Below are 14,860 nucleotides of genomic sequence, written 5' to 3'. Positions count from 1 at the left end.
CGCCGACGCTTTGTGTAATACGAATTACTCGCCCTCCGCCGCGGCGCATTGTATTATTCCACTTCTCTGTCGGCGAGCGAGTAAAAAATAATAATGCAGATCTTTCTCATGCAATCGCAAGACTTATTACGGCGNTTTCTCGTGCAATCGCAAGACTTATTACGGGGCAGCCCGGCCTGGAAGAACAGCTCGGTTATGCACTTCGGATCATTAAATCGAAACGAAAGGGGTGCAGGCACACGATGACAGTGTTTCCCCGTCGTTATTAGACCCGTTTTGTTCGCCTGTTCATTTCGTCTTCCCCGAAGGCCATCAATCGCCTCTCGTACAAATCCGCGCCCATGAACACCTCCGGCCGCCTGACCTTAACGATTACGTCGCCGACGAATTGTGCCATTATGGTAATTGTGTTTTTCCCTCGGCAACGTTCACTTCGTTACGGTGTCTCTGACAACGCGTCATGGTACACACTCGCCTTTATTCGGGCGCCGAGTTTGTGTCTTGATGTTTGCCCGGTCAATCGCATATAACGAGGCGTGTAAGTAGGCAATTCCTGTACACTGTTATCGATACAATTACCGTAGCGTCGAGTTTATCGTCGTTATTTATTTATTACGACAGTCTGTGCGCTCGTTTCTCATGTGTCACGAACCGCGCGAGTTATCTCAAATGCGTTTGTCATTCTAAATATTCCGACAGAAGTTTCATATGAACAGCGTGTCGAAAGTGTGTGACGAAAAATTGTCACGAGATATTATTTATTCATTTTTAATTGGTTAATTTATAGTTTTGGTTAACAACAAATGGAATTAGCGCACACGTACGACAAGCTAATATCGAGTTCGCCGTCATTTATAACAAATAATGTGCTGCTCTGATATTATTGATGGAAAAAAAATAATCTATCTTTTTTATTCGTAATTACAGTCGATATATATTTTTCTTTTTTTTGATTACTACATGCTGATTAAAAACAATCTCTCTTCGTTTAGATTTATTGCATTTTGTAAGTTATTTAAGATTTTTTTAATTATTTGTAATTTGCAATCTCGTTACGCAAAAATTCGTGTATTGATTTTTTTGACAAATCGCACACATCTGCAGAGTATTAAATGTGTGACACTTTGAACTTTATTTATCAAAGACCGATTGGTTTGGATTGGCTAGTAAACTATCAACAGGAATGCAACGTGTCCGTTTAAAAACTGTAGTTAATCGGACCGTTTCTCTTTTTAATTGTACACCGTTTTTTTCCGGTAGACTCGATTTGCCAGATTTCATTGTAATTCGAATTACCGGCGGGCTTGTTTGCCGTAATGGCCGAGGCTAACAATAAAACAAAGAGGAAATATCAATTGATTCCGAATCGTTTGTTCTGCGACAAATACGCGTTGAGTGAGGAGGAAAGCCAGCGCTTTACATTACCTCTTGAAATTATATGCGACCCCCTCCCCCACTCGGTCGCATCGCCATCGTAATGCTGCTCGAGGCTCATTACTCTAATGGGCAGAGGACACGGTGCACGACGCTTATATGGCATTATTATTAGTCACGTGACCTTAAGTGTGCGGATGTGTTTTTACCCGAAGGGTTTTGCCTCTTGTTTGTTCTGTAGCATCGAGGGATCGTAATGGAAAACACCTTCTGCTATCATTTGACCGAAAACGTCCAAACGGCCCTTTTTCGGAGATTGACACGGGCACACTCAAACATGACAATAATAATATCAGCAGGTTTTAATTTTTTATGATGAGAAAAAGCAAACATTTATTTTGAATGGTATGCCATTGATTTACCGTATTGTTGAAGTATCCTGAAAACAACACAAACTCTTATGGAAATTAATTATTATGTTATTAGATGATATTTGTACCCAAACGACGTACAATAGTAATTTTGATGCTTAATCGTTTTTTTTTTTTGTGACATATGAGCTAAAAAAAAGTGCATTTATAGAACTCCTCTTTTGTTCATTAATTGAATAATTGAATTTTTATATATATCATATTATCGTAAATAAGTGCATATATATATATATTTAAACTCTTATTAGCAACAGAAGTAGAGCTATTTTTTTGAAGTCGATGAAGATATTTTAGATCTTGAAAAACTTTTGTTTATAAAGTTAGGTAATTCATATTAACGCACGAGATCCATTGAAATTACCATCGTTTTTTTTTTTTATTAGTATTTCCCTTACATAAATCGCTGTTCCGCTTTTCGCTTATTATTTATAACTTTTTATTGCACTTGTTGCAAACTTCGTTTGCAGTTCTTGTGTTTTTTTTTAAGACTATCAAACACTCACTTTAACATTTTAATTTGATAGTCGTTGAATGTAATTTGAGATAATATTTCAGATATATTTGAAATATAATACAAAATTGAAAAATATTACTTACATAAATGTATAGATTGTATGATAGAAATAATATGTTTGTTTGTTCGTCAACACTTTTAAGTAATTAAAACACTTATATTTATTAGGTTTTATACTGTTTATTTAGTTTTTTAGAAATAATTCGGCGTTATATGTTACTTTTATTTCGGGAATCAAATTAATCGTATTTGGATAGCTTGAGGGGTTGATTGAAGCTACAGAATTACAAAAAAAAAGTCAAACATTCTTGTCTACTAGAGTTATGTGACGATATTAGTGTAGTTGAAGTGGAACAGAATTGTAAAGAAACATCAGACGATCCCATATCTGTAAAATGTATAAAAAACAAAGCTAGGTATAAAAACAAAACATTTTTCACCGCAGTGGTATTTTCATTTTTCTTTTTTACTTACAACTTATAGGATACACTTTTTCTATGTTTTTTTATTTACGTTTCCAGATACTCAATACTTAAAGGCCTTTATAAGAAACGTTATTTTCGTGAGATTAGACGAAATCCATACGTATTTTTATAAAAATAATTGTTTCGAAAAAGTGAGGAATATACGACGAGTGCAAATTACATATTTTTTATTTCGCCGCAAATTGAAGAATATATTTTAGATATGACTACTATTGCTGTTATTTTCATTGTTTTGTCTGTGTAACTTATGTGCAAAGTAGACAACTATGTTATTCATCTGATTATCTAGTGATCTTAACATTTTTTGGTTATCTCAGAGTAATAATATATGCGCTGTTTACTTTTAAAAGTAGTTTGTTACACTTTAATTTCGACTTGATCAACATTTTAGATGTAGTTTCTCATTGGAATCATGACATTATACCGTATTTCTTTCATTGCCTCTCTAGTATAACTATGATTACTATATAGGAGGGTTTTGCCATAGGATTAATGTGGCGACTACAGTTGCCGGATACTTTGCGAACGAACTTGGAGATTGTTTGACTCCGTAACACGTGCACAGAAGACACAAAACATTATGACAGACTCGCAAAGTTTTTTTTCGACGATGCATTATTTTATATGATAAATGTGTTTTATACTTATGTTGTTAACCAAAATTTCCAATTTTACATCACCGCCATAAAATATATATAAATTACAACGTTTATTTGATGTTATTTTAACATATGCTATATTAATCGTAAACATTAAAAAAAGAGAACTGAAATCCAACTTCACTAATGTTATAGCATTTTTAAAAATGTTTGTTCATTGTTCATTTAGGTGAAGATTTGGTTCCAAAATCGACGGACCAAGTGGAAAAAGCATGACACGGTGACAACATCAGAACAGTCAGACCCGTCAACAATTACTGCCACCTCAGTGGGCTCCAAAAATTCGCCCAAGTCGACTACAGGGGCCAAGTTCCTTAGTGAAGGTGATGATCACTCATCGTTGGAAGATTCGGAGAGCTGTTATAGTGGCGTGGACGTTGCTGAGTCTAAAGTAGTGATTGCTAGGACGCCGGAATCACTACCTCCCACATCGCCGCCCGACAATGACACCACTGCGCGGGCTCCCAGTTAAGCGATTGATTTCTACATCACTTAACTTTTACGACCTAATTAGTCGATGAAAAGAAAATGCATAATTAGATGGAAATGAAGTTACATTAATTTTGTTAGTTGTTTTTTTTTTTTTTTTTTTTTATATCATTATAATAGTAATAACCGTACGAAAAAAAATGCATGTTGGATAACAAGCAGTTAGAATATTAAAACATAGTTTTCGATAAAATGTGTGAAAGACATTTGCTCTAAAAGACCATTTTTGATTATACTGTTGATTCAGTCCGAAAGAAAAATTCCTATCACATCCTTCTCTTCCTTCAAATTCCAATTCCATTGTCGCCTAAAGCCTATACTTCATTTTTTTTACCTGTTCTTTAATTGTCCACTTAAACAACGATGTTATTATTATTATTAATTTTTTTTTTGTAATGNTATTACCTGCTCTTTAATTGTCCACTTCAACAACGATGTTATTATTATTATTAATTTTTTTTTTTGTAATGCGGTGACGCTATTTTTTTTTTTTATGTAAAAATTGTGTAATTTTTTTATACACCATAACAGGTGAAATGTACTGAATATGTAAACGAAATGTTGTAATGTGGTCTTTAGGACTATTAATGTAAAAAAAGGTAATTGTACTTTATAATGTTCTCAAATTATACTTACTTTTTCGCGTTATATTTCTTTAATTATTATTATTATTAATAATATATATGTGTAGAATATGTATTGTGTATAATATAATGGATAAAATATTTGTAAAAAATGAATGTGTATAATATTTATAAAACATTATTTTCAGTGTGTTATATTATGTTATTTTTTTTTTAAGCCTCCTCGGCAAATAAAAAGTGAACTATTATAATTGTTGTTACTTCATTTATTCGAAATAAAACATGCAAACAATTTTAAATTATAGTATAGTATTTAAGATAATTTTTGGAAGAAAATAGAATTCGAAAAAGAACTTCAATAAAGTTGTTTGTAATCATGAGATTAATATAACTACCAAAGAATCTTTATTGCATGTAATAATTAAATAAACTTAGAGATTATCTAAAGCAAGAGTGAACAATTAGTTTTTATAGCGGATGCCAGGTAGTTAAAAAAAATGTTCAACGACCAGACAAAAAATATAATCAATGAATGTATTAAATTTAAAGAGGACATCATATAAATTTAATATATTGAATCTCAATATATAAAAATATGTACTGTAATAAAAAAAGACGTCCTAAAGTTTGTTCTGAGTCAGATTTTTGAAATTTGATACACTCCAATATTCCATAAGTAAATCAATCATTAATTACGTGCAGACAAGGAATTAATAGATAAATACAAGAAAAAACAAATTTTGGTGTTTAATATTGGTTGGTTGGTTAATATGATTGGTCAATTTTTTACCTTCGGGGCTAGATTTGGATCGCGAGTCAGTCACCTATAGGTTATATATTACCAATCGACTTGAAGTTCCAAAGTCTTATTGTCAGCTATAGCTTAGAGCCTCAGTAATGAAAATACGTGAAAAATATGATCTTGTAAATTAAAAAAAAAAAAAATTGTACTTATTCAATTTTATAATTAAACTTTAAAAGAAGATTGATAATAAAAAAGATGTCATCTGGACATAATAAAATAGCATAAAAATTTGAGTGAAGAATAAATTGATAGTAATAATAAGTTCGCGTAATAGATCCAAAAAACTCTAAATATAAACGATGTATTTCTTTAACATTTTTCTTTTGTAGAAAATCTATAACACATATTAAGTTAGAGTATTGAAGAGAGAATTAAGATCATATTGTAAAATAAAACACTGTGAAATTAGAAGTAATTTGTAGTAAAGTATTTTGGAATAGTTCAGTATTTATAGAACGAAATCTTTGGTTTTATATATATTTAGAGGTAAAAGCACAAAAGAAATACTCATTAATAAATTCTAATTATAGCAGTTAAATTTAAGATGGCTCCTGAATATGGGTGGAAGTGATATCTTAATACTGATGAATTGAATAGAAATGATGTATGATGCCAAGAAGGTAATTGACCATAAATTTTAAACTAATCAAGATTTTAATTAAAAAACAAACGTTTTTTGTAGATTATTGTCAAACTTATTATTACAAATAATTATTATTTTTTGATTTGATTTAATACTTAAGAAAAAGTTGTAAGGTACCGCAACCTAAGTATATATATATATTTATAACACAAATTACAATTTTTCATAAGATTTGTCTAGTTGCTCATAATTAAGTATTATATATATTTAGTGTCTCATGATTATTTTATATAATTATTATACCTTAACGAAATCTATATGCAAATATTATTTATTATTGTTAGAAATTTTGGTTTATAGTTTTTTATTTCTTTTCGAGGATAATTTGTTTAAAATGGAGAGACAAAACATAAATAGATATGGAAGAATAATTATTAAAAGTCGTAATTGTTTTAAAAACAAGCTATAATTGAAAAATAAGTTTGAGACTTAATATACATAATGTTATTTTTAATACAGTATAGAGACATCTAGTGAAATTGGCAATTACTATAACTTCAAAATTTACGTTCTAGAGTGCAGTATATAGAACGATGAATAATTTGTAATTGGGAAAAAGTGTTCATAATTTACTTAAAGCATTAGCTTAATCTGATTAGCAAGTGCTAAAATATTGAGTATGTATCTCTATCATGCTGTATATTGTAACATCAAAGAAATACGTTTAACCTTTATATATATATAGTATTTTAGCGTCATTATTGGGCAGCAAGGAACTAATAAGAGAATTTGAGGTTTTAAATTTGTTAACTCTCCTTAAAATAGCATATAAATTTAAGAAAATATTAGTTTCAAACCATTTTTACTACTTTAAATAACTAAATTAACCCTTCCTTGAAAATATGATAGTATTTTTTGATTTTATGTAATCTATCTTTGTTTCCTTGATCGGAAAAATCATACATTACTATATTATAAATTATCTTTATTACTACTAAACTATAGAAAATTTGGTTATGCTCAGTTTACAATAATTTTGCTATGTGACTGATTATTTAAATTGAAATAAATCTGTGTCCGTATATTTTATGTCTTAGTGACGATATTGTTAATATTTCTTTTAAAATTTTTTGATTTGATAAAGTTTTATTTTTTCATAACATTCTTCTTATTAAAAATGTTATTAATGTAATATGTCAGTTATAATAACGTAAAAAAATTTCATAAAGGAATTTTTTTGTTAATACTTTTAATATTATAATCTAATAGGTGACAATATGTGAAAACAATTTTTCGAGTTAATGCAAATGTATTATAATTTGAGATTGTTTTGTTTTTTGTGAACATTTGTATTTTGTTATGTACTTATGTGAATTAAAATTAATATTAAATTTAATTTGATTTTAATTTTATTAAAACATTCATTATAATTTGATAAAAATGATTACGTAATGTGTATTAAATATACCTATTTTTACTAGCTACTTGCATGTCAGGATGGCCGAGCGGTCTAAGGCGCCAGACTCAAGGTTTCCCTTGGCCTGCAATGCAGGTCGGTTGAGCGTTCTGGTCCTCATCTGAGGGCGTGGGTTCGAATCCCACTTCTGACAAATTTTTTTGTATTTTTTTTTTTAACTAAAAATGTTTGTATTGATCAAAATTTTTGAAATCAGACTTCATGCTTTTTTTCAAATTAAATTAATATTTTTTATTAACTGATTTTTTTAATTGAACTATGTTTTACATAGATTCTTTTACAATGCGACATCATTAATATTTGTATGAGCTTATAGGAATGTTAATTAATTTTTGCACGTTAAGCAAATTGTTGCAAACAATAATTGTGTCATTAGCAATGTTTTGAATTGTGTGTTCAAAAAGAGTAAACAGTTTTATACATAAACATCCCGTTTAAAATATATAATTAATAAGTTTCTGCTATAGTTTCATGGCTTATGATTTATTTAAAAAATCATTTAGTTTAGAGCTTAGAATAAAAAATATTTTTAATCTTGTATTTTAAAATTCATTAGTTATTCATTACATTGATTACAAAGACGTATTGGCCTTTGCGAAACTGAAAAGCCTAGAGCTATTATAATCCATCAAATGAATTGTTTTATATAAATATGTAATGAAAGGGTGAATAATTTTTACTGTTAAAATAATTTTTTTTTTTTTTTTTGGTGTTGTGCAAATTTTAATGTTGTGCAATTCACAATGTTATTACGCTTAATTATTAAATTAATAACAAATGAATGTTAGTCATTAATATCGTTTATTACTAAGTATTTATTTTTTGTAATACTTAATATCTTAATAAATTGTAAGTTAAAAAGATATTTTTACGTATAAATCAGGCTGTTTAAGCATTAAGCTTTATTGCAATTAATTTATATTCAAAAATATTTTAAACACCTGTTTTTCATTATTTGATTTTGTTCTTACATTACATAGTTACTATAATAAAAAAAAATTCAATTTCGCATCTGTAACATCTTATATAAATCTAACATGTTTGTTTATAACCTTTAGTCTACATGTCAGGATGGCCGAGCGGTCTAAGGCGCCAGACTCAAGGGTTCCCTTGGCCTACTATGTAGGTGAAATTGAGCGTTCTGGTCCTCATCTGAGGGCGTGGGTTCGAATCCCACTTCTGACAAATTTTTAAGTATAATTTTTATCGATGATATATTTTTTAAATTATACATTTTTATACTTTGTAATATAAATGCAATATATGATGTAGTAAAAAATAGTAGAAACAAATTTAGAATATAGAAGTGTGCAGTAATATTTATTTTAGTATTGTTTATAAATTTGCTACAAAAAATTCCTAAATAATTCATTAACTTTCATAATATAATTGAAACTAAATGATTTATTTTTCTTGATATTTAAAAAGAATCTGTTTAAATACTAGCTGCTCTGATATGTATAGAATATTTCGGGTAGTAATTATTTTTCATTTTTGTAGAAATTCTATAAATACAATTTTTTTTTCAATATTATCTCATTTATTTTTTAATTTAATGGTTTATTATGTTATGAGTTTATCATAAAGTCTTATGAAGAAATATTTTTTTAAATTTAATTTAATTTATATTTAGCTCAAGCATACATGTCAGGATGGCCGAGCGGTCTAAGGCGCCAGACTCAAGGTTTCCCTTGGCCTATCATATAGGTGTAATTGAGCGTTCTGGTCCTCATCTGAGGGCGTGGGTTCGAATCCCACTTCTGACAAATTTTTTTGTATTTTTTTTTTTAACTAAAAATGTTTGTATTGATCAAAATTTTTGAAATCAGACTGCATGCTTAATTAATTTATAAAAAAAACTCGGCATAGTTGGAACAAGTTAAGATAATATCTGACAGTGATTAACAATCAATTTTTTTAATATTTCAGTATATTTAAGAAATGTTTGTATTATATATATTGTATTTTTAAAATTTATGGGGTATTTCAGTTTTGGGCATTATAGTTCAACATGATTATAATCGGGTTCATTGGACGTATTGACCATTGAATCGATCCAGTGAGAGCTGAGAATTTTTATGGACAGGCATAAAAAAATATGTACAATATTACAATACCAATACCTTTTTACCATTTCATCGAGGCTACAGAAAAATTAATTTCATTTTGCTTGGATTCAATTTAAAGATTCTTCTATTTAAAATCAATTTCAAAAGTATAAAAATGTAGTGTATTAATATTTTTTCTATTAACTGGAGAAGCCGAAGGTCAATGCCATCAATTGTTGACTAAGGCTTCGCGCTTTAAAGAATTCATCACACGTTAATGGAAAGTTAAAAATAAGGTAATATTTCTAAAAAAAAAAAATTATATTTTGCTACCAAATTATTTATTACTATCTATTTTACAAAATGATGATTTATATATATAAAATAATAATATTAGGTCACCTTGACTACGAAAAATAAGTAATAACATAATATAAGAGGAAAAAATGTTAATTAAAAATGGACACGGAGAATTCTAAGTGGCATGTTATGTGGTGCACAAATAAGCTTTATTATATATTCACCTTACCGATACCTTTTTTTTAGATCTCAGATTATATTGTAGTTAACCTAACGCCAAGGGCGAATTTGTAGGTAATTAAAAACAAACATTCTTCCTACTCAATATAATCCCGTACTCGCTCCTTTAATTCGCGAATTAAATGTGTGACTTTAACATTGTATTATTCCAAAAGTATTTTGTAGTATTTCCAATGACTGACAATTTTTTACAAAATTACATGAAATATTGTTCACACTCAAAAGATATTGTACACATAATTAACATAAAATTTCTTAATCAATTACATTAATTTTCAATAGAATTTCTGCTATTTCTAAAGTATACTTAAGGTCAAACAAACCTTAGGCAGTGTTATATTTTAATATTGTTATTAATTCTATTATTTTTTTAAACGTGTTTATAAAACTAAACATTTCAGAATTTACATTGGTGTTATGGAATATTTTAAACGTTTTAAACTGATTACTTATGTATTATACATGTGATTTTATAAAATATTTTTTAACACTTCTACCTTATAGAGCTAATAAAATGAAAAATAGCATAAAGTTTTAAAATATTATTGCATTATTATATATATTATAATAATTTACCTAAAATGATTAATAATATTACAAAAGTAGAACAAAGAAAAGTTTATGCTACATGACAATTGCCCTGTTTTAGTTAAATTTGCGATGTTCGGCCAAAGGAGAATAAGTGTAAAATTGTAACTTTTCAAAAAATGAAATTGAAACTTACAGAGAGTATAATTTTTGTTTTAAAACATTATTTTGTATGTTTTTCATGTGAAAATGTACACTGTAATTTTCAATTTGATTTTTCCAAAAGTTGTAATTTTACACTTATTTCCTTTTGCTTGAACACCATAAACTGATTTTAGGGTTGCCCCAAAACAATAAATATGAGGGGATAAAATATTTTTTTGCTGTCTGAATCATTTATCCAATGGGACGATCAATTAAGACGAATATTCAGATATTAAAGCACAAAATAGGAAAACAATATTTAATTTAATTTTAAACTGTAATAAATTGATTTAAACTTACTTTTATTTGAGAGTTCTCTGAATTAAATATATTATCTCGATAAGTTAATTGTGATATTATATTATTTGGTGTAGTATGAAAGATTAAAAAACTATTAATTGGTCTAAGCGCTGTAATGATCAATTTAAATAAATTAAAATTTATTTTATTTAAAATAAAAGAAATATTCTTCTAAAATAGAGTATTAACACATTTTGATTCAGCACTTCTCTTAAAATAGAATGATGATACATCAAACTAAAGTGTTGCACAGTGGCCTGAAAGAAAATTTTAGGCGCTCATAAGTCCCATTAAAATATGTACTTATAATATTAAAATAATTATAAAAACTCAATTCTAGTATATTGTTTAGACAAAATATAAAATTCCAAGGTTACATGTTTGTTCAGTCGTTATTTATAGCTGCTTGAAGTATAGTTATGGTTATATTATGGTTATTTTAACATAAAAAAGATCTTTTATATTAGGTAATATAGATAATGTTTTCTTCTTTCATTTACTCATAACGATTGAACAAAAATATCCTCAGATTGAATGGGAAGGTCTAGCCATCATTAATGGCGTTAAGAAATTTAATGATTATTTTTTTTGCAATTGTTTTACCTTAGTTATCGATAAAAAGCCATTGCCCAATATTTTAAATCTCGATAAAGATATCTGCACCTTTGCTGCAAGTAAGTTATATAGATGGTCTATTTTATTAGCCAATATTCTGATTTTAAATTAGTATGAAATAAAAATTCTGTTAATTATCTATCAAGATCAAAGCTAAATAAACATAAATACTTAAATTTTTGAATATAAGAATACACTTTACATCTTAACAAATGAAACATCAGAAAAACGTATAATTAAATTGATATGTGACATATATATATTTGATTTTTTTAATTTAATTTATTATTATGAACCATGAAAATATCATGTATTTTGTTCATATAAATTATTTTTAAGAATAATCTTTAGGAGTAACTTTTAGATATTACATGGGAAACTATAGTAATTTTTTTTACTATTAGATAGAGAATAATATTACTTTTGGAGTTTTGAGATGCAATTTTTTATGTATAAGAGAAAGGGTTACCTGATTTAGCAGTATTCTTATCTGTATATTGTAGTAAAAATAATCCTTAATAACTAGCTTGCTTCTCACCTTGCCTAAATCTTTAAATGCTAATTTCTCAAAAACTATTATTAGAAAACTAGTTATTGACAAGTCAAAATTTGATTTAGATTATTTATCACACAATATAGTATACAATAGAAAAAATAGAATGTTTCTATTTATCATTCGAAAGTCATTCCTAAATATATATCAGAAAGGGCCTTTATATCCATTTTATGTATTAAAATACTTGTAACCCAATGAGTATTTTCCTAAAATTGTTATTGGCTGGTTAAAATATTTTGTAAAAATGGCTGTTTCAAAATTTTTGAAAAAAATAAAAACTTATTTAAATATTTTTTCTATTTCTGACAAATAATAAAACATATAATTTTAAAATATAATATTCAGCAAATTTTTTCCGAATCAAAAGTTATTAAAAATGTCAAAAAATCCTGGTGAAATACTCTGTAAAACATAACATTTGAGATAAATTACCTGCGTATAAGATTTTATTTCTATTTTTTCTTAAACTTGCTATTAAACCATACGCTTAGACAAAATGGTTTAAAGAAAGCCCCTTCAAAATTTTCTTTAAATTACACATGTCCTTTACATGTATACATTTAAAGTTTTATGCGATTATTTTAATGTAATCTCATATGTATATCATCGGCATTAAAACTACAAAATACAACACCCCATTTTTAGTAAACATATAATAATTACATGTTTTCTGTGTAACATGTAGTTATTAAATACGTAAATGATGAATGATAATAATATACTGAATGTTAATTATCAAGTTTTACTGAATTTTTCTAAATAATGCTGTTTAGTTCTTTAAAAAAAAGTATAAAATTATATTTAAAAATAATATATATAAAAATAATATATATAAAAATAAAAACATTGTTAATATCTATACATTTTTATTGTGATAATATTTCATAAATATTTCAACGTGATATTTTACTAAACAGCTATAATTTCTTTAGTAATCTAATATAAACATTTTTTAAATACATTAAAAATATTATATTGTGAAATTTTATTAATAGTAATATAACTGTTAATTGGTGATATTAATTTTGTAAAATTAATTATTGTAATAATCCATTTAAAATTATACTAATTACGAACTTCATAGATCAGGAGAAGTTAGTGTTGAAATAAAATAAAATTCGTCAAATTATTAACAGTGAACATAATATTACTGATTAAATATGTATTTACTATTTTTCCTAGGTAGGTTCAAGTTAGATTCCATTCATTTTTAACTAAGTACCGGTCAGGGCCGGATTTATTAGAGACCCTGGTCCTCTACAAATGTGAGATACCCACGCATATCACCATGTCAATTTTTTGCTTAATTAATTATTCAAAATTTATAACTAAAATTAATAAGATTGAATAAACTGTAAAATTTATTTTATGACTTTATAGGAGTTATGACGAGTATTTCAGTTAGTCCTTGTATGTTGTGAACATGTAATAATTTTGAATATTTCTTATTAAAATTATTTATTATGAAGAATTTTATATAGTTTTACACTGTGTTGACGATTCAGAGATAAAAATAACTTGTATAAGTAAGAACATAAAGCAGTTTTATTTAAAATTAAAAAATGTTATAAATAATTAACTCAAAAAGCCAGTTTTAAATAGATTATTAAGTTTTAATACAAAATTTATATATATTTATATTATCGACGTATATAATATATATATATGATTTTATTAATATATTGTAAGATACATATTTTTATACAAATAATTTACATATTTTATGTTTACATTTTACCACCCCATAAGCATATTTTTTCAAAACATTTTTTTCATATACAAATAAACGTGAAAATCATGTAAGAATAAGGTTAGTGCAATTTAAATATTTATTCTTATATTTAAATCTAATAAACATATCGAATACGTTTTTCGCTAAAAATTATAATGGCGACGGGGTCGGCACTAGCGTTTAGATGCCTATATTTTAGTGATTCTTTGGTGAAGTGCACAATTGTGTTTAATTAATTTTTAAATAATATTGGAGATTAATATAAAATTTTGTATTTTTAAAAATGTGTAAAATTAATTTTACATTATTTTCATGTTTAACTTTTATGCTTTAATAGTAATTTATTAAATAAATTATATTTTTTTATACGAAATTTAAATAAGTGTGTAATCATTAATCGTAACATCGAGTCAGGTTGGCCGAGCGGTCTAAGGCGCCAGATTTAAGCTCTGGTTCCCAAACGGGAGCGTGGGTTCGAACCCCACACCTGACAAAGACTTTTTGATTTTTTAAATATTTTTTATCTGTGTTTCATCATTACTTGGTTATGCCGATAAAAAATTTTTTATGTTCGTCAGTTGTAAAATTAATATAATTAATTTAATATATTATTCTAAGTAAAATATTTTTAAAATAAATATCCTAAGAGAAAAAGTGATTTTTATGAATTGTTTTGTAAAAAAGTAATCTGGAATTTCAATATCTTAATGTTCATTAAGATATTTTAATAGCTACGCATGTAACTGTCAACAATTTTTAGATTATTTTTTTTTCGTATGCGGAATATACTCTTTTTGTTATATACCCCAACACTTATAATATTAAGTAAGCTTTTTATAAAGATTTTAAAAATATTTTGATAATTCATGTAGCTTCAAAAATTTGTCTGTGCGTTCCATATTCCAATTTAGAGATTTTAATAAAAACCTTAACAAG

The 14,860-nt window shown here is 26.8% G+C and overlaps 1 long non-coding RNA gene and 4 other non-coding genes across 5 annotated transcripts; all 5 read left to right on the top strand.

The window, feature by feature from the left end:
- The first annotated feature begins 192 nt into the window (after nt 1–192).
- On the top strand, nt 193–4,065 carry LOC126908913 (uncharacterized). Its single transcript, XR_007704874.1, has 2 exons — nt 193–538; nt 3,633–4,065. It is a non-coding gene; the product is annotated as an uncharacterized LOC126908913 (long non-coding RNA).
- Nucleotides 4,066–7,415: 3,350 nt separating this feature from the next.
- Nucleotides 7,416–7,534, top strand: Trnal-caa (transfer RNA leucine (anticodon CAA)). The gene is made up of 2 exons: nt 7,416–7,453; nt 7,489–7,534. It is a non-coding gene; the product is annotated as a tRNA-Leu (tRNA).
- A 932-nt stretch (nt 7,535–8,466) lies between these two features.
- On the top strand, nt 8,467–8,586 carry Trnal-caa (transfer RNA leucine (anticodon CAA)). The gene is made up of 2 exons: nt 8,467–8,504; nt 8,541–8,586. It is a non-coding gene; the product is annotated as a tRNA-Leu (tRNA).
- A 461-nt stretch (nt 8,587–9,047) lies between these two features.
- On the top strand, nt 9,048–9,167 carry Trnal-caa (transfer RNA leucine (anticodon CAA)). The gene is made up of 2 exons: nt 9,048–9,085; nt 9,122–9,167. It is a non-coding gene; the product is annotated as a tRNA-Leu (tRNA).
- A 5,166-nt stretch (nt 9,168–14,333) lies between these two features.
- On the top strand, nt 14,334–14,417 carry Trnal-uaa (transfer RNA leucine (anticodon UAA)). The gene has a single exon. It is a non-coding gene; the product is annotated as a tRNA-Leu (tRNA).
- The last annotated feature ends 443 nt before the right edge of the window (nt 14,418–14,860 follow it).

This window comes from Daktulosphaira vitifoliae, unplaced genomic scaffold, assembly GCF_025091365.1.
Source record: "Daktulosphaira vitifoliae isolate Bord-2020 unplaced genomic scaffold, ASM2509136v1 Scaffold_39, whole genome shotgun sequence".
Taxonomy (NCBI): domain Eukaryota; kingdom Metazoa; phylum Arthropoda; class Insecta; order Hemiptera; family Phylloxeridae; genus Daktulosphaira; species Daktulosphaira vitifoliae.
The sequence above is the reverse complement of the archived record's forward strand: the minus strand, read 5'-3'. Positions and strand labels throughout refer to the sequence as shown.